The following is an 18,927-nucleotide window of genomic DNA, read 5'->3' as shown; positions in this document are numbered from 1 at the left end:
ACAGGGAAATTTACACACATATATGTTTGGTCTTTGCTGGCTTCAGTGAGAGTTTCAAGATTTATGGGACTGGCTACATTATATACTGTGTATTGTCTCCAGCTGTAAATATGGTAAATTGAATTAGTGAGATGGTGGACAGAGCCCTGGGGGACAAGATCTGTGAACAGGGTAGACTGGGGATGGGGAGGGGGTGTGTGTATGTGACTGAAGAACTTGTGTAATTCTTACTTGGCACATTACCATAAACCATTCTAGATTTGTTATGTGTTTCTGTCTGGAATTTAAGAATTGTTCCTGGATAGAACTATCAGTGCTATTGTGTCATGATGACTTACAAATAAGGCTTGATCAAGAAAACAATTTCAAAGAATGTAAACTAAACAAGCACATGTCTTCCTATGTTTTGGTAGCCAGAACTATTTAGGCCTTAACTGTTTCTCAAGTGTAATCAGTGTGAAAAGCAACATAAACCTGAGGTATTTTGAAAAACATGTAACAGAAAAACATATCCTTTGAGCATGGCAGGGCATGAAAAATGTGTTTTGTCCAGTTGTTTAAAGTCTTCATGAAAATTCAAGTAAACATTGTAGTATAGCTCAATAAATGAGAGGCATCAGAGAGGATTATCAAGTGTCCTGCTTTATGAAGTTAGGATTTCAGTATATGTCTGTTAGCAGATTTGCCTGGACAGTCAGATTTTGCTATTGTTTTATTTACTGTTTCAAGATTGGGTTATTTACAAACTAAGACCACTTAGTCGAAGCATATTTCCCTTGGTATCATGTACTCTTTTAAACTACTGATACAAAACACAGCAAGAGGTTTGGGTCTTATCAATATCTTAGAAATTATTCCATTACACAGTATATGACCCTGGTTAGGAGGAAATATTGCAAATACTGTTAACATTTTTGTCAAAACCATTATTCTTTCTTAAGGTGCAGGTACTCTAAAAGACACCTTTCTTTCTCTGAGTTAATAGTTCTGATTTTTAGATGAGTTTTCCAGATTATGGGTATTAGAAGTAGAGGAAAGATACTGACTGGTCCAGAAATACTGCGGCACGCATGATTTCAGCCAGTGACAGAAGAGAGACTTTCATCTGAATCATGACTAGGTATTTTGAGTCTGTTTTCATTTTTCTGGGCATTACCCTCACAAAAATTATTTTTCAAATCTGTTTTAATTCACAGATCTAAAAAATTATGTAATAAGGATACTGACATTTTTACAGGGAATTAAAACTTCTGAGGATTGGCTTGATTTTCTTGGAAACCTGTTCTTGGACCCCTCAGAAGTAGTCTGGTGATTCTGGTGGAGACCTTCTGCTCTGGCGTTGTATAATTCTGCAGTTGTGCCTCTGCTGTCTCTGTGATTAAAATCTGTTGAGTAGCAAATATAAAGATCATGCAATAGTGTCAGAAAGGCCTTGTTATATATCACAGCATGGGGCATGTTATTGAAAGACCTACAGGGTTATCCCAATGACTGGGGATCTGCCTGGAAGGGGAGACTGTCCTTAAATTGAGCAGCAGTAGAGACTTTGTTAACTGGTAAAATATCCATAATTTCTCCCTTTATTTCCAGGGCTCTTTGGAAACAATCACCACAAACTGACACTGTGCAGAGCTACATTGTTGTGTTATGGCAGGGTAATTAGGACTGAACTGTGTAGAAAAATACCATTGAAATCTCACCATAACTACCTGCTAGCATGAAGACATAGTCCATGTACTTGCCCCTAAACAGTGCTTAACCTCAGTTGGGTTAAATTATTCCTCTGCTTGCCATTGATCTAGGGGACACTGTGGAATAGTTGTGGGAGTTGGCAGGGCATGGGAACAGGCAGGAGGTTTGGTTAAGGAAGATGAAGAAGAGAAAATCTAGCCTTTGAGAGAAATAATGAAGGCAGTAGCAAAAGTTAATTGTGACTTTAGGCAGTGAGCAAAAGTTAATTGTCTTTGTGTATATGGAGCAGTAGTAATTCTTCTTTCTAATATTTTCTAAACTAATAGATTTGACAAGATTACCAGCAAGTGTCCAGTAAGCCTGAATCTCTATAAAACACTGGAGACTGGAGAAAAGTGGAAACCCATCATGAAAATCTTGGTTATTTTACAGATTGGTTCTTTGTTGTGTGGAGTCAGAATTTTCTGTCATCTTTCTGATTAGTGGAGTATCAAGAGATTTCCAGCATCTGCTGTTTGCATACTGCAGCTTGAATGGAAAGGGTTTGTTTACTGGCATAGACGAGAGCTAAAAAATTTAATGGTTTTAGGTTATGATTCTATGAAAATTTTTGTCAGCATTATCCATCTGCAGTTCACAAACAGGCTTGCAGATTTGCAGTGCTGCATTGTAGCATGACATGTATGTGAGATGATTTTTTTTTTAAATGAGGCAAAATAGAGAATTGTCTTCTCTCTTAGATATGGAAACAACATTTTTCAAAGGTGCTCAACTTCCATTTATCTTTCATTGATTGATTAGAATAGCAGCTCTAGTTTTATGTGTGTAATCTTATCCCTCAGCACCTCGTCTTTTATTCACCGCTTAGCAATAAATATCTTTGTGGCTATGTGCTTTCCCTTCTGAAAGTGCTTTTTTCAGTTTTCATATTAAATAAATGAATGAAGAATTTGTGCTCCTTTTTTGTAATATAAGGTAATGTAACGTTTTTGTAATATATCTTCTAGGATTAAAAAACACTGAGCAAATCATCGTGCCATTGTAGGACAGAAAGAATATATATTGTGTGCCTATTCTGAATGAGTTTTATTGTTAATTCAAAAGGAAAGTAATTTACTCTCAATAAACATTTTAAAACATTTTCTACCTTAGCTTCTGGGGGGAGGGGGTTTGGTCCTGCCAAAACAATAAGACAGTAGGAAATATCTTTGAGGCAGACCTTAAAGCTGGACATTCTACAAAAGCAGGTTAAATCATAGCAGGTAAACCCAAGAACCTGGTACTTGACCCTTGGTTTTGATTTTAGTTTTTAGTTTGTTATTGTCAGGATGAAATTTTAAGGCGGTGCTTTTTTCACTTTATAACAGAGATGGCACTTGATGAATCAGTGAGATTCAGGCTTCTTCCAGAGTGCTCTCTACTACCCTGTAGCATTCCATTGCATTAAGGTCTCCCTGTGTTACTACAGAAGTGTTTGCTGTGCACTGTCAGCTCCTGTTAAAGGAACTCCTCTAGAGATGTGTGCTAGTATGTCATCCTGTCTGAAAACCCTCTGCTCCCAAACCCTGACTGGGAAAGGATACAACTTTGAGCTTACCTGGGGCATTGCATCTTTGAAGAGCAGAGTATGCTGCTGTGGTAGGAAGTGCCTCCTTTCCTGCCTGTCTCTCTGTTTCTCTACAGCACTGTTTCCTGTTACCTTTTGAAGTAGAGAGCCCCTCTTGTGCCAGGCTTTCAGGAGTTTAGCTCCTGCCCCACCCCCCAACCATTGCTACCAAAAGTGCTTACATAGGGACAGAGTATAATCTGAGATTTATGCATTTGTTCTTTTAACATGTTAATTTTTTATTAGTGGTGCACAAGAAGGTGATTTTTCTTTGTCCCTCTGTAGATTTATTCCAGTCTCTAGATTCCAATAATAGTGTCTAAATATACATAGTAGATTTGCTCCCTGCACTGCCCCAAATGAGATCAGTTCCCCGAGATCAGTCCCCTGCAAACCACATTAGGGCAAGAGAAGCAATTTACTGCTGCTGAATACATTTTCTGAGTGTAGTTTCTCTCATCTTGTCAGCTTGTCAGTCTAGAGGCATCCATAAACCCGTGACAGCTTCAGAAGATGAACTCTGGCAGCAGGCTGTCAGGGTGCCAGGCACTGCTGTCTGTGGGCTCCCTTTTCTTGCTCTCCCCCTTTGCCTGCCTGCTTGCTCTCCCTCTGCCTGCCAGCCCCTCTCTTCTTTGTCTCCCTCCTCTTCCCCCACTCACTCCCCACCTCTCTCTACCTTATTGATGTGGGTTTAGGTGCTGCTGTTCTTGGTGGTGGTGCCTTTTCAGTTTCCTCCTTGATCCTCTTGCCACTGGAACAAAAGGAGAGCTGCTGCCCATGGTGCAGCACCTGCCTTTGCAGCCTGAGTAGTGAAAGGGAGGAAAGTGGGGCGCTCTGCATCCTCGCCTGCCTGCGCCAGCAGTGAGCTTGTTCAGTCACTTCGCTATGAATGCCTTTGAACTGCTGCCAGATCCCATTGTCTGCCGTGCAAATGGAGTTCAACGCCCCACCGTGATTAGATGCACAGTGTGTAAGAGGAGGAAGGAATGGAGCTGTTCCCACCCTGACGGAGCATCTCGAATCTGCCCTGTGCCATGAGAAGCTGAGCACTGGACCATGCTTTCCTTTGCACTGGACCGTGCCTTCCTTTGCACACCATCTTCCTTACTTTCCTCTCATTGTTCCTGAGATTTCAGGGAGTGACATGGAAGCTTTTCAGAGAGGAGCTGCAAGGCAAGATAGTTTCTGGGGGGAAGAGAGCTGTGCTTTTGGACTATTTACATGGGACTGTGCTTTGCTCAGCACCTACCTGTAGCTGCAGTATGGTATAGCAGCTAGTCTTTAATGGTGCTTATGCTCAGCACTTATGTGCTCTTTTTAATAGCATGAATTTATTTACATTTTCCCATTTGCCTGTGCTTAAAATTACAGCATCCTTGGGTTCACACAATGTGAGAGATTTTGGCAATACTGAGTAAAGGAAGGCAGCCACTGGTACTAATGGTTTATCCATCTACCAACTGTGCTTCTCCAGAAAGGCCAGCTCACTGTATGATTTTTGTGAAGACCAGCTCTCAGGCTTTCTTGCTTTCCATTTGGCTCCATGTCTTTCCTTGGGTTGCTGTCTGACCCCTTTGGATAGAGTAACTACATGTAAGGATTCCACTATTAAAGGTAGGAATTTGAATCTTTGTGCCTATCTTCACTATTCCTTGTCTAAGTGCTACCTAGGTTGTTACAAGAAAACACTGTTTTCTTTCATGCCTTGCTGTTTGACTGCTTGTTAACCAGTCATTATCTGCAAGGACAATGCTTTGAGAGGAGGATGGAGGAGCTGCTATTTAGTGACTGTATTAGGCAGTGCACTAAGTGGAGTTGGCAGGGCTTGTATCTCATACTGATATGCCTGCTATAGTTCCTTGCTCATTAAGCTCCTTGTTAGTTCCTTCTCCTCTGCCTCCCCCTGCTCTCTTTTTCCCTCCTCACAGAATGTCTCTGCATCTAACCTTGCTGCTGGGTTAAATTCAGGTTCTGAAATATGCTGGAGGAGGATGAAATATGGTCTGTGATGAACTGGTGGCTCATTAATGAACTTGAGTAGCACAAGGAAGGTGGTTGTAGCTGTGCACGCCTTTGCCCAGGTTACTGCTCATGATGCGCTATAAATAGATACTCCCTTGAACCTTCATTGTCACTTTATGTCTTGGCTACCAGACTGGTTGATGAAGAGATATCAGCAATATTGGTAATTTATGAAATCATTGCAAAGATCAGACCCATTACAGAGAACATTTTTAAAATCAGATGATGTCTTATATGTTTCCTGAGGACTAAACCACAATTGCTAGTGTTTTGTCACACAGCAATCTAAATTCTCATTTGCATCTCAAAAGCAAAGCTAGTTTTGCTTAGTTAATATTTAGCAAGATGAAAACTTAGAAATTGAAATTTTTATACATATTATTTTTCCTTTAACCACAGATAAATGATGATCCTTTGGTTAACAGTGTATTTGATTTCCATTATTTTTTTAGTTTCTTGGGAAAAGAGATTCACTTGGAACATTGAGGGTTTTTCTGGTCAGTAAGAGACTTCTTGATCCTCGTGCTGACGTGTAGCTGCCATTCTCCTTGTCAAGGCACATTAAACAGAATTTGGGTCTTTGAAAAGATTCTTTTATTAACCAGTAATGTTCATGTTGATAGTACAGATGCTTCTGAAATTTGGCCAGACACTGCAGATGTAGAAAGCAAGAGCATGGCCTGGAGCATAGACTTGAGACTTTTCACAAGGCCTCTTTTCTTAATGGTCTTCGGTTTTTCATCTTAAAGTAACAAATATAAGTTAGGTGGTTAGCCTGCATTGTAAGCAACAGTGTAGATGTAGCTCTTGCTATCTAAAACCTGCCCTCTGAAATGTGGCTATATGGAAGAGGAAACACAGTTTTCAATTACCTTCTCTACCCTTCCCCTTCACTCCCTAAATTCTGCTCATAAAGGATGAGGAAGGGTGATGGTTTCTGTTTAAGTGATGTCATATGTGTCAGGTTAGCTAAAATTGCAATGAATTTTTTTCCATATTGTTTCAGGATATGTCCTTTTCATAAGCCATCCAGTTCAAGAATCCCAAAGATATAAAGAAAAGGTATATTTTGATAGGAGTACTTAACCAAAAGAGAGTCAAAGAACCCTGTTGAAGGTTGACTTGCTGCTAACTCAGAAAATCTTGGATCTTACTTCACTGCTGGAATTGTCAGACAGCTTCCCATGTGGCTTTTCAGCTTTGACGATTTGAAGGAAATTACTAAAAAATACAAATGATCTTTCAATATAAACTTTCTCTATTTCTCTAAACCATTTGAAATGCTGTATTAGCTGTTCACCTTAGATGAAATATAACAGTAAGTTGTTAACCCTGCTGCTGTCCTTCCTGTGGAAGAACCATGTTAGGCACAGTAAGATGCTGCAGTATGTCAGAGGTGTTTCAGGAATACAGCAGCCGTTTGCCTCAAGGCATAGTTAAGCTCACATTGCAAGGCCCCTGTTCAGCCTGGTGTTACCACTTGGGTATATATAGACATGTTCCTATTGTTGTACCTCCTTTCACACCTGGACCTTGCTGGGTTTTTTTCCCAGCAAGGTGAAGTGCCACTTGTAGAGCAGAGCTGGACAGGAGCAGGTATTAGAGTAGTTATCACTCCGTGGGGTGCCTGTTTTCTGATGCTTCATGATGGAGTCACCTGGTGCAGTAGTAAAATCATTCAGTTACATTTGAAAGCTGGGAACTTTGTTTTATTCTCTGCAACACTCTAAAGAAAGTGATGATTTCAATAATCTTGTTTCAAAAGAGACACTTGATAGTGCTCATTTGTAAAAAATGTTGGGTTGCTGGAAAATAGGAGGTGGAAGATGTAAAGACAGAAAGTCTGCAGACTAAGCCTGCTTGCACACATTATGATGAGCCCAGGCATGAAGTGAAAGGAGAACTCTGAGCTCTTCATTGTCTAATGCTCCCTTAGGGCAATAACAAACTCACTATAGAGTCAGCAAGCCCGGCCGGGGGGCTTGTGGAGAGGGAGCACACATTGTTCTTAGAATATGGCTGGTGCTGGAATATTTCACTGCAAGTATGAAGACATTTTTAATGCAAAATATTCCTCAAAGGAATTTGGTTTTGTAGCTTGCTGTTTGAAAAGCTGCTTTCAGTCAGTGTGATACCTTCTTCCAAACAAAAGGCTGTGAAGTTAGGTATCGTATGAACATAGTATAGTCTTGCTTTTTCATACCCCTTATATGAGCTGAGATTATGCAGAGACCCTCCTTTTTGGAACTGAAAAAACCCAAATGGAGACGTTTACCTCTCTCTGCTTTGGTGTGTTATAGCTTTTCAGCCTTTTTGTGGTGCTTAGTGACCACTCTATATTGTGTGCTTCATTTCAGGATAAGTAAATTATTTTTATACTGAAAATTCAAATGCAGAATATATTTGTATAAAGGCCAAAGAGTCTTCCTGGGGAGAGGGATGGGGAATGTGGGAGAGCACATAATAGAAACCACCAGAGTCTCCCACTGATAGATTGTTTGATTTGTATTTCTATAAGGAGCAAGGGGGAGAAGATAAAGTGTTACTTCTGAGGTGGAAGCATTCATGGCATTGATCAGCCTGCAGATGTTACATCAGTTGGTTGACTACTCTCTTTAGCATTGTGGAGGGAAGTGGAACTCTCCCAGAAAAACAGAGGACTCATATATGTCCTCTTTATTTGTATTCTTAGCAGAGTATTTGCGGAGTCCAAGGTGATTCTTCATATAAGCAGTTTGACCTAAAATAAACTCTGTCTTCCCCCTTTTCAATAAATTAAATGTCACTGCCTGTAGTTTAACCTCCGAAGGGGCTCTTGTTGAATGAATGTGATTCCCCTTTTGATGCAAATACAGCAGTGAAGGAAAAGAAATATATGAGAGCCTGGAAAATGCAGTGGAGGGGGAGAGAGTTTTCACCCCTTCCGCGGAGCAGCCTTTATGTTGTCAGCAAACCAAGCTGAGTTACAGTCCTTCTGCTAATTGAGAACTAATGGAGAATTTTTTACTTTCTGTCTGTCTCAGATCTGGTTCTCTGGAATGTTTGCAGTAGAGCAGCAAGTGGTGGCAATCCCACCCTTATCACTGTTTTGAAGTTTGTGTTTTACCCAGGTGCCACCAGAATACCAATTCATTCTGATACGTTCACAAAGTGCTGTAGAGGCATTGATGCTCAGCATCTTTGTGTAATGTGATTCCCATTTTCCGGATGGAGTTCCGGAAATGTGTAACCACATCAAGGTAAAAGTGGAGTAAAGGACTGAAGTCAGCCTTACCCTTAAATCCTCTAGCGTTTAGGATGTCTGGCTCCCTCCCACAGGGTACATGAAGAACTCCCACTGTCTCAAAGATTCTTTAAACCCATTTCTGCTGTTTGTGGACCAGTGCACAAAGAAAAATTTAAGATTTTAATGTCCCACCCTGTCTCATCTCCTGTGATAATGCTTCTTGTCCTTTTATTCTTCTAACCCTTCAAGAACAGAAAGACAGAAACCAAACAGGGCACTGAAGTTCCTCTGGCAGCTCCTAATGTTGGTCTTCTGAACACAGAATCCTCGCCTGTAGCTCATCTGTGGAGTCTTCCTCTCTGAATGCTTTGGGAAGTTGGCATTTGAGTGAGAGGACAGAATTGAGTCCTTAGTTTATGCATGCAGGAATTAGAAAACGGTCACCCTGTCTTAACTCTGGAGGAGTTGAGTGAGGGTAGCAGAAAACTTGATAACTCTTACCATGCCCTGTGGCACTGCTGCCCAGGGACAGCCTGGCTGAGCACAGGGACACCAGGGCTTGAAACCAAGGGCCATGTCCCTGGGTTTCCTGAGGCTGAAATGACCAATGCATTTGTCAAACTGTCACCTTGTGTGGCTGAGGAAGAGAATGATGTTCAGGTCTGCTCTCCTGGGAGCAATGGGGCAATACTGGTGAGCTTGAATTAACTTCTCCATGCCCCTCTCAGCTGAGAGGGAGGTCAGGCAGTAAAGCTGGCACCTGGCAAGCAGAGAGGAGGCTGGGTTGCATCCAGTGGCAGCCAGCTGCCTCATGATGCTGCCTGGTCATGTCAACTAAATTGTTTGGAAAAATTCAGGCAGGCAGTGGGGAATACGGGCAAAAATAAACATGAAACCACTGGGGCAGGATTCTTGCTATAGGTACCAAGATGTCAGCAGGTCCTCTGAATGTGCTTTCTATTAACACTTGCAATCACAGATATTCTGCAAGTCACTTAACACTTCAGGGGAGAGTGGGGACAAAGTCAAAGCATTTTAAATTACTGCAGAAAGACTAACCCAGATGCATAATGAAGACTGAATTTTACAGGCTTCAGTTCTTTGTTGTATAAGAAAACAGCATGTCTTCCAGAAAAGTTTAACCTTTATATTTCAGCTACTAAATTAATTATGTGAGAGTTAAGTAGACCAAATAATTAGAGTTAAAATTAATTTCAGTATTTTACTTCTAAAATTAATGTCTAAAATTTTAAAATATGTTTATCATATATATTTTAGTAACTTTAGCTCTTCAAAGTTGCTGTCTAGCTAAAAATTATTTGATTCTAGTGCTTTGTCTGCAGTGAAGAAGATAGGAAACTTCAGAGCTGGGATCCAGACTGCCTTTGCTCTCTCTTTTGTAGCACTGTTGAGTAGGAAAAGGAGGAAAACATAATGTGTGGAAGTATAGTGTTAATCTAATCTGAGGCTATAAGAAAGCATTAATTATTTAGTTATAGTGTTGCTGCAAAGTCCAGTTTGAATGACTTGAATGCTAAATGCAGTTGTTTCTCTCCCATCACATCCAGGCACAAGATACAGTGTTAAGTCATCTGAAAACTATAAAGTATCTGTTACTTCAGTGAGATCAATTAGCACGTGTGAACTTGGGATTTCAACATTAATTATGATATTTCAGCATTTATAATGTTTCTTGGGATTATTCTTTAATGCAGGTAATCTAAACTGTCAGCGAGCTAATACCACTTTTGTCTCTGTGGGACATGGTTCACAACTGAAAGGGCAGAAAGCACTGCTGGAATGTAGTTGAGGCAACTTTCTGCCTTGATGTAGCTCTTGCCTTCCATTGCTCCAAAATGCTGCTTTGCTTTGTTCTGGACAAAGGAAAGGGATGAATGCAGCAAGTACAGCAAGCATATTAGATTTTTCACAACCAAACCAGTAGTGCCTTTAGTCAGGACATGGATGCAGTAATGTTGCGGTGTGTCTGGAATATTATGTGACATGGTGAATTTCAGAGGTCCAGACTGGATGAGCCCTCCTCTGTCAGCATTAAATGCGTAAACTCTAAGCATGCTGGCCTGTTTCTGGTGAAATTGAGTTGTTAAGCCTTTTAGACCATGTTTTTTTTGGTTATTAGAGAACCTATGTTTTTTTAAATGTAGGCAAGCTAGACCTAATGTCTTAGGAAAATTCTGTCTTTAGGCACTACGTTTCTGCCTCCTTAAGCAACGTGAGCTGTCATTTTCTCTTACTCCCCTCTGACTCGCTGTGTATTCCTTGGTTTATCTCTTCCTCCTACTCTCCACTTTGCATTTTGTTTCACACTGCCTCCTATTCCTGGAACAATCTCCCAGTCTCTACTGCCAAATCCTCCCTCCCTTTCTCTGCTCTTGTGAACCAATTTCTTCTACCAGTCATTCCCAAGTTGTTTACTTGACTAATTGTCTCTGTTTTGTAGCCTTCCTTTCTTATATCTCCTCTTCTGGGTCATGTTTCTTAATGTGAGATAGTATGTACAGCAAGATAAAGGAGTGTATTTGCCACTATTTTGAACATTGTTTGCATTAGATCTTCATACAATGATTAGTAATAAATTCCCCTTCTCATTTTGAGTGCAGAATTTTTCACATAGTTGGCTATTTTCTGCATGCTGTTAAAGAGCCACATTTTATCTTAAAGTAGTTGCCAGATTTTGGGGAGTAGTGTCTGTATTACAGCAAGTGCCATCAGCTAGCCTGTCTGTATAGGCAGGGCTCTGGGCAAACCTGGTGGTGCTCAGCTGTACTCCTGTCATTGCACAGCTTCACTGCAGTGGTGACTGTGCTGCCATGGCTGTTATTCCCTAGCATGGACAAGCTCACAGTGGCAGGCCACGAGATGGATCTGCTTACTGTTTCTAAACCATTTTGTGTCTCCTTCTTTGTGGAACAAGTGTTTCCACAAAAACAAGCACAAGACCCACCATACTAGTAGAAATACATGTTGGTAAGTGATTATGTTGTTGTATGCAAGTGGTGGATCAAGTTACTGTGCTTTTTGCCATGCATTTTACAGACTGAATACCCTGTACCAGGCTAGACCAAAAAAAAAGTGCTCGCTGTCCTCCTGAAGACCTTACCAGACAGGCAGATGCACATTTCTACTTGGAGAGAATTTTGCTTTTCTGGCAATTATCTTCTTCTATTTCAACTGACATAAAGCAATTGGATCACTGATTTTTAAAAAAAAATTGCGATTTCCCGTTTTCCTGTTCGCCTATTTGAATTAAGCTGAAAATTTATTAAGAAAGCCAAAGAATCCCGAACACATTAATGTTGTGTTAGACTAAGTTTCATAATCAACAGTGTTTCTTTTTTCTCAAGTCCCGCTTCTGATATCATCTGTCCTTGTCTCTTACTGCTAGATGTGAAACAGAAATTGTTTCATAATTGTTTTATCCTGTAAATACTTATAAAAGCTTGCAAAATGGCACAGACTAATGCCATTATTTTGACTCAAAGGTTAAACATGTTTTATCATTATCAGAAACTATAAGTAAATTTAATATTTAATTTCTCAGTGGAAAAAATGTTCATGTTTCAACATATAAACAGTTTCCATGTTAATAATAAAAAATTAATCCAGTTTTCAGTAATTGATTACATTTCTTTGGGCATTTTACTACTACCTGTAAATTTGGGGGCAGAGGCCCCAAGAAAGCAGAGTTATTCTCCAAAACCTATAATTGGGCACCTTGCAGTTTTCAATACCCAGATCAGTTTTACTTCAGCTGCAGTCCAAAATAGAGATCTATATTTTGCTCAAAAGTGTTGAGCTTTCCTGACAAAACTTCAGTTTTATCAGAGGGTAGATTTGATTGCAAATATGGCAGCTTTTTTCTTGAGTTGTCCTGGGTACTCTTAATCAAGATGTTAATGAGGTCCTGGACTTAATTCTGCATGAATGAATATTTTAAGCATGCAGTGCTTCATAGCAGAAAAAATCCTCCTTGTAAACAGTTGACTAATTAAAAATGTAAGAATATAGCACCCACTCTAGTAATTAAGTCTAGAAAATGGGAGAAAGACTAAAAGTTAGTGGCATGTAATTACTATCTTTCAGATGTATGTCTTTTTAAGAGTTTCATTTCTGTGAGTTGATTATCTAAAAATAAGGTACAAACAAGGGGAAACAGAAGGTACAGGGTTGAAGTTATTGTTGCTTGTGTAGTGAGCATGGCATAGTGTAAGGTATGGAAATAAGCGTGCATTGCCTGCGATTTTGTAGCAATTGCAAACACAGATGGTTTGAGAGAAAATTAAATAATTCCACCCACATGAAGACAGGGAAATCTAACAATAGTCGCAACTTTTTATCGCCCTGTTTATTTAGTAGTCTCTGTCCTCCTGTCACTTACACATCCTTTGTCTATGGAAAAGTAACAGTGTGTAAGCTGCTCTGGGGTCCATCAAGGCCATAAGGACCACCCACACTAGGCTGGAGCTGCCTCACCTGAGCTGCAGGGTGGGAGCTGGAGCTGCCTCACCCCATCTACCCTCTGCTGGCACAGGCAGCATCCTCAGCAACAGCACCCAAAGAGCACAACTACAGAGGCAGGCAGTGATGGGTGCCAGCTTCAGCCTGGACTCCAATCACCAGGTGAGTGCACAATGATCAGTCAGGTCAGCGAGGCAGAGCATTCTTGTAGCATGGTTTGGGTCTGGCCTAATCTCAGGAACAGCTCACAGCTCAGGAAGTGGAGGCTGGTCAGGCATTCAGAGGCTGTTGGTGGGTGCAGTGCCCCCATTGAGATCTATTTCTGCCATAATGCTTGTGAAAAAGCAAATAATGACTTTTCATTTCACAGATGGCCATGAAGGCTTGGAGAGGGCAGTAGAGCACTTTGGATTTGCTCCTGTCTTGTAAAAACCAGGCCTCCAAACAGTTGTCTCACCCAACCTGTGTAATCTTCAAAGACCTCAATTCATGCCTTTTTTACTCATTTCACTTTTCTTCCCATTGTTTGTTTTTACTCTTTTTGCCTGGCCAGATTTATAGATTTGTAATTTGATTATATCACTTTTGGCTCTCTCTCTCTTTTTTTTTTTACAGGAGTTTGCATTGTGTTAAGGCCTGTCTTGCAATAGACAAGCCAGCAAAAATGCAAATATTTTGTCTTCTGAGTCCAGGAGACTTACTTATTTCAATCACACTAAGATAATAGAGAACTGGAAAATTAGATACTGCAAAAGCTGGGAGATATGCCATGAATGTTACACTGGGTGGAGATCTTGTGAGTAGAACATCTCAGCTGAAGGCAGGTAGGAGAGAGCTGCTATACACAGCTGGGGAACATGTTCTTTTACGAGCCCAGCAGATTCTGATCCTGAATGTTAGTGCAAATACACCAGAACAAGTGAGCACAAGAGCTCAAGAGCTTTCCTGAGGTTTTAAGATTTGATAGAGCGTACTTACAGTTTTCTTTTGGTGTCAGTTTGGGTAAACTTTCAGTGTCATGGTATTAAACCTGTTCCCTACTGTCCTACATTCCTAGATAAAACTGATGGTAAAATATGATCTCCTATGTGTTATGTGACAGGAGGAAGCAACTGAATATAGAAGATCAGCCTCTTGTTAATTAAGGTGAAATTTTCTAAGTCCTTACAGGAAGAATGGTTAGGCTGCTTTCATAACAATCACAGATAAACTTCCATAATATACATTCTATATTAAGACACTTCAACTCTGACTGACACTCAATTTTCTTGGTTTTGCCAGTTTGACTGTATTTCCCCACTTGATTAAGTTACTTAGGAGAAATCACCAGAGAAGACGTTTTGTTTTCTGCAGCAGAATAGTTGATCTGAATTGTGATAAGCAGGGAGCATGAGAGAATGGAAATGTGATTCTTGTCCATATCTAATGCGGAAGGAACTGCATCTATTTCCTGTTCCCACAGCTAAGCTGGAGATGTTCTGCCATGATAGAGGGGACGTGTGGATTCCTGATGAAAGCAGGAGGCTGAAGATGGTGTATTCCCTCCCTCTGGGGTGACTGAAGAATTTACTTTCCACCTGGGGGAGGGTTGTAGAGCAGCTTGGACTGCCTTTGTGTTGCAAGGCTCTAGCCTGCACTGTCTCTGGCTCTCTCCCACAGCTCTGCATGTCTGCGTGCAGAGAGGAGCTGCTGTCTCATTATCCCCTGGTGTGGGACAAGGTGGGTCAGAGTGGTCACAGACCTATGTGTCAGGAAAGGCACAAAACAGAAGGAGAGGTATGGCCAGGATGCAACTGCTGTTGTTCTGGTGGCCTGATCCCTAGAATTTAAAGGCTCAGTACCGCATGAAATGAAGCAAGGGATACATCCCTTCAGTTGTCGCTGAGGAAAGTGTCTCCTTTCTCTCTGGTGAGCAGTTGCATTACAGAGACCTGTGCATCCCCAGAGCAGTTACATACCCTTAGCTGGTGGAAAGCTCTGACTTGTGTGAGCACTTCCACTGCTACAATACCTGTAGCCTTTCCTTTTCAGTTCAGCAGAGGTGTGCTACTGCCAAGCTACATATTATTTCTATCAAGCAGCATCGGTGACTGCTGAAGGCTGAAATTTTATTGTTTGGTTTTTTAACAACTCTTCAGGTTCCTTATTTTCAGATCCACTTTTTAAGCAGGCTGAAAATACAAAACAAACTGTTTTCCTTTCCCAAATTTGTCCTATGCTGAGGCCATGAAACTTGTTGGGGCTTGTGGTTCTGACATTTAACTTGAGGGAATACCTCAGTGTAGAAGTCTGAAATTCCTTTGCTTTGGAAAATTAGGTCAATTGTAATGACCCGAAGCAGTGAGTGTATTATGATGGGGAGAAGGCAGGGAGCTGAAAATGAGATTTCCTGGCAGCTCTTATGAGGGGGACCTTTTTGTTTTCAGGGGAAGGGAGGATTGGTTGCTAACAGGCAATGCTGGGCCATGCCTCTGTCATTGGCATGTGAAGGAGTAAACCTATTGTTTGGTTTTTTGTTGTTTTTTTTTTTTTTTTTTTTGTTGGGTTTTTTTTTTTGTAATAGAAAAGAGCAAGGGAACAAACAAAGATCTCCTGCAAACAAAGGTACCTATTATGTACCCAAACACCAAGAACCTTGCAGGAGTCCTGGGATCTCTGTGCAGCCTGCCTGGAGCCGGCCTTTCCAAGATCACTGCCTTCATGTTGTCTTCAGGCTTCATTGCACTGGCATGAGGGTAAATGCACAGCTGCAGTTGGGTTTCCACCATGCTGGGATGAGAGGAGTGCATGCAGATCTGTTTAGCATGGACTGCAGTTTGTTGCTCTTGCAGAAGTTATGAAGTTACATACCTGTCTAGGAGCGATAATAAAAGAATTAAAATAATTATTACTTCATCACACAGGTCTCCTCTTACATCAGACTGGCACATTTCAAGCTTGCTGGCCAGCTGGCAGCTTTCTGGCTCGGCACAGGTCTGTACTGAGAGGCTCTTCCCTGCATGGGGACTTGCCCAAGCAAAACACAGAGCTGGCTGGAGGCTGCAGCCCTGTCTGTCAGAGCAGCATGGGCACCATTAGTGTATCTTGCATCTTTGATCTGAATTTTGTATTCCTTAGGCAGTCTCTCATGGCAGGATTCGACTGGCAGTGCATGTTAGCTGAAACACATGGCCAGAGCCCAAAAATGAGCATGGCAATTTCATTGCAATGTGGCTGTAATTTCCACAATATTTTTTTTTTACCCAATATGTGAAATACAAGCAGCATTCATTCTCCTGAGCTTTCTACTAATTCTTTTGCTGTGTGGCTTGCTGTGTTTTGCTGACACTACTTACCAGGTTCCCCATCTTTGTGAGAGAGGGGCTCTACTTGGAGGTCTGGCATACAGATACCACCACAGACAAAGAGAGGGGCTGTGGTGTCTCAGAATGGAGTAGACTAATGAGGAATTTTGTGTCTTGATGACACCATTAAAGTGGAATGGGTTGGAAAATCAATCAGATTCCTTCTCTGATTACTGTGTAACTCAATTACTGCAGTCTCCCTGGGGCCCAAAGCAACAACCATCTCACAGGAAGTGCAGAAGAAAGGCCTCTGAAATAGAGCTATTGTGGACAAAAGCAAGATCTTGCTGCTGTGCATTCCAGATGGAGAGATTATATTATGAATAATGAAAAGGGCTGGGGAAATGTGCTGATGACACTGGGGTTTGGGTGGTAAGACCTTCTGTAGCTCATCAAGGAATGCACTGACAGTTCTTGATAAAGGTGTCAGATGATACCCAGTATCTTCCATGTGCCTTGGCATGAATGTACCAGAAGATCCAAATACTTCTATTCTGGTCAGTGGTTTTGGGTAAGTGCTGGTCTTGAGCGTTTGTACTGACCTCCCACAATCATTTCCAAGCACTGGAAATATCTGGAGATCAGATGTTAAAACCACAGGGTTGGGGTTGTTATTGTGCTTTCATATCACATCAGTTGCTGTGTGGCTTAGCAGATGATAATTCAAAAAGCAGTTTATGTTTCACATTAACACCACATATCATTAGGAAACAGAACATCTAAGTTTGATGAAGCCTTTGTCTTAATGCTGGTGATCTTTTGGATATCTGACCTTACAGCTGATGCTCTCTGATCTAGAGATGCTTTCTGGCAGGACAGTGCCTGCTGAGCCTGCATCCTTGGGCCTCTGAACACTTCATTCTTGCTGTGCATTCTGACTGCCACCTCCCTCAATTCACACTGAGGCAGTTCTGGCAGGAGTTCAGAGTGGACCTCAATTTATCTAGAAACCTGTTTTTTTTGTGGTGTTAGATTCCCAGGAGTTTGATGTCAAAAGAGGACAAAGGTATTTTCTTTTCCTTTAAGCAGGAATAATTTTCACTGTAATTCTTTTTTTTTCTTTTCTTTCTCCAGTATAGTTATTTCTCAGCTTTTTGGGTATGACTGGTTTCTGACAGTTCTCTCGCCTTGTAATATAAATTTTGTTCAGTGTATTTGTTTGTTGCTTTTTTTCTCTTTTAGTTTGAACCTAAACCAGCTGATGCAGTCCCCAAAGAAAGAAATGCATCCCATGCCAGCTGGCGTGCTCTCTGGCTGTGAAGCCTTGTTAAAGAGATCAGAGCTGACAGATTCTTGAGCAGCAATCTGATACAGGCCCTTTTTTTTAAATTTGTTTTTTTGAGCTCACCCATGTAACAAATGGGGGTTTGTTTGGGAGCTTCGCTAGAGGCTTGAATGGAATCATTGTTATCAAAACACTGCTGTGATTCAGAAGTGCCCAGCAAAAGGGGTTCTTCTCCCTGGTGCCCCTCAGCTGGGCACTGCAGGTGTGGCAGTCTAGCTTAAACTCTGGTTTCATTCTTATTCTACGGAATAATCCAGTTGTCCTGTGATTTTCATCTTTAAACTGATAGCTGTGAAGCTGAAGCTACAGTTCTTTACAGAACAGAGTCAGTTCAAAAGTTAAAATTAAGTTGGAGAGATGAATGAGTCCAACCAGGGAAGAGAAGTGTTCTCCATGTTGGTGCTTTGGGGATAAAGAGTTGTAAAAGTAGAACCTTGCCAGACTTTTGCGTAAATCAACATCTTCTTGATTTTCTTACCATTACCCTGGTGTTTAGATTACAAATTCTACTCCAAAAACACTTGCTTGGAAATTCAGAGAAGTAACACTTAGGCTCTTGAGTTTCTCTTTACATTATTTTCTCCTGCAAAAACAACTTTGTGTGTAATACATGTTAAGATAGTGAATCTTTAAATCCAGAATAGTTCTTATGTTTCTATTTTATTCAGTGGAATTGAAAAGCAAAAGCAAGTGAGTTATTTGGGAAGGCAATAACTTGGAATTCTCATGTTTCTCCATCAAAATTGACTATTATTGGAATCTGAGTGAAGTGTTCAGCATGAATTTGTTGCACAGGAGTAGAATGAAGATCACTTCTCATACATGCAGCATTGTGATATGCATGGAGCCATGTATTACTGTGTCTTAAAAGGAATTCACCTCATAAAAAAGATACAGCATTCTTTGTATGTTTCTATTTTACCTCTCTCTGCCCTGCTGAATTCTGCCTCTGCTGGTTTCTGCCTCTCTGCAGCTTTGAAGCTGTAATGGCAAGCAGGAAGGTGGTAATATTGTAGTTTTCCTTGCAGAGTCAGGGAGATGGGAAGGGCTTGTTGTGGAAGTGGAAAGCTATTTTCTGGCTGCTTTTGGAAAGTGGCACATGTTTTTGGGTATGATGCTGATACACTTGTATTCCTGGTGTATTACAGGGACTGAACTTGACTTGAGAAGTCATGTTCTATGCTCTGTCCAGGGAATCATATATTCAAAATCAGTAGCAAGGAAAAGAAAAAACTATACAAGTTCTGTTTTTTACATCTTCACATAGTTATTT

The 18,927-nt window shown here is 40.9% G+C and overlaps 1 protein-coding gene across 7 annotated transcripts in view; it reads left to right on the top strand.

Moving 5' to 3' along the window:
- The window catches only part of NDST2 (N-deacetylase and N-sulfotransferase 2), a 131,217-nt gene that overhangs the window by 84,841 nt on the left and 27,449 nt on the right, over positions 1 to 18,927 (top strand). The window contains exon 1 of one of the 7 annotated variants that reach the window (XM_053983442.1): positions 16 to 113. The exons of the other annotated variants lie outside the window; for them this stretch is intronic. The gene's annotated coding sequence lies outside the window, so the exon portion shown is untranslated. Of the gene's footprint in view, positions 1 to 15; positions 114 to 18,927 lie in introns of those variants that run through there. 7 annotated transcript variants of the gene reach the window in all.

The sequence above is a fragment of the Vidua macroura genome, chromosome 8 (assembly GCF_024509145.1).
Source record: "Vidua macroura isolate BioBank_ID:100142 chromosome 8, ASM2450914v1, whole genome shotgun sequence".
Classification (NCBI taxonomy): domain Eukaryota; kingdom Metazoa; phylum Chordata; class Aves; order Passeriformes; family Viduidae; genus Vidua; species Vidua macroura.
The sequence above is the reverse complement of the archived record's forward strand: the minus strand, read 5'-3'. Positions and strand labels throughout refer to the sequence as shown.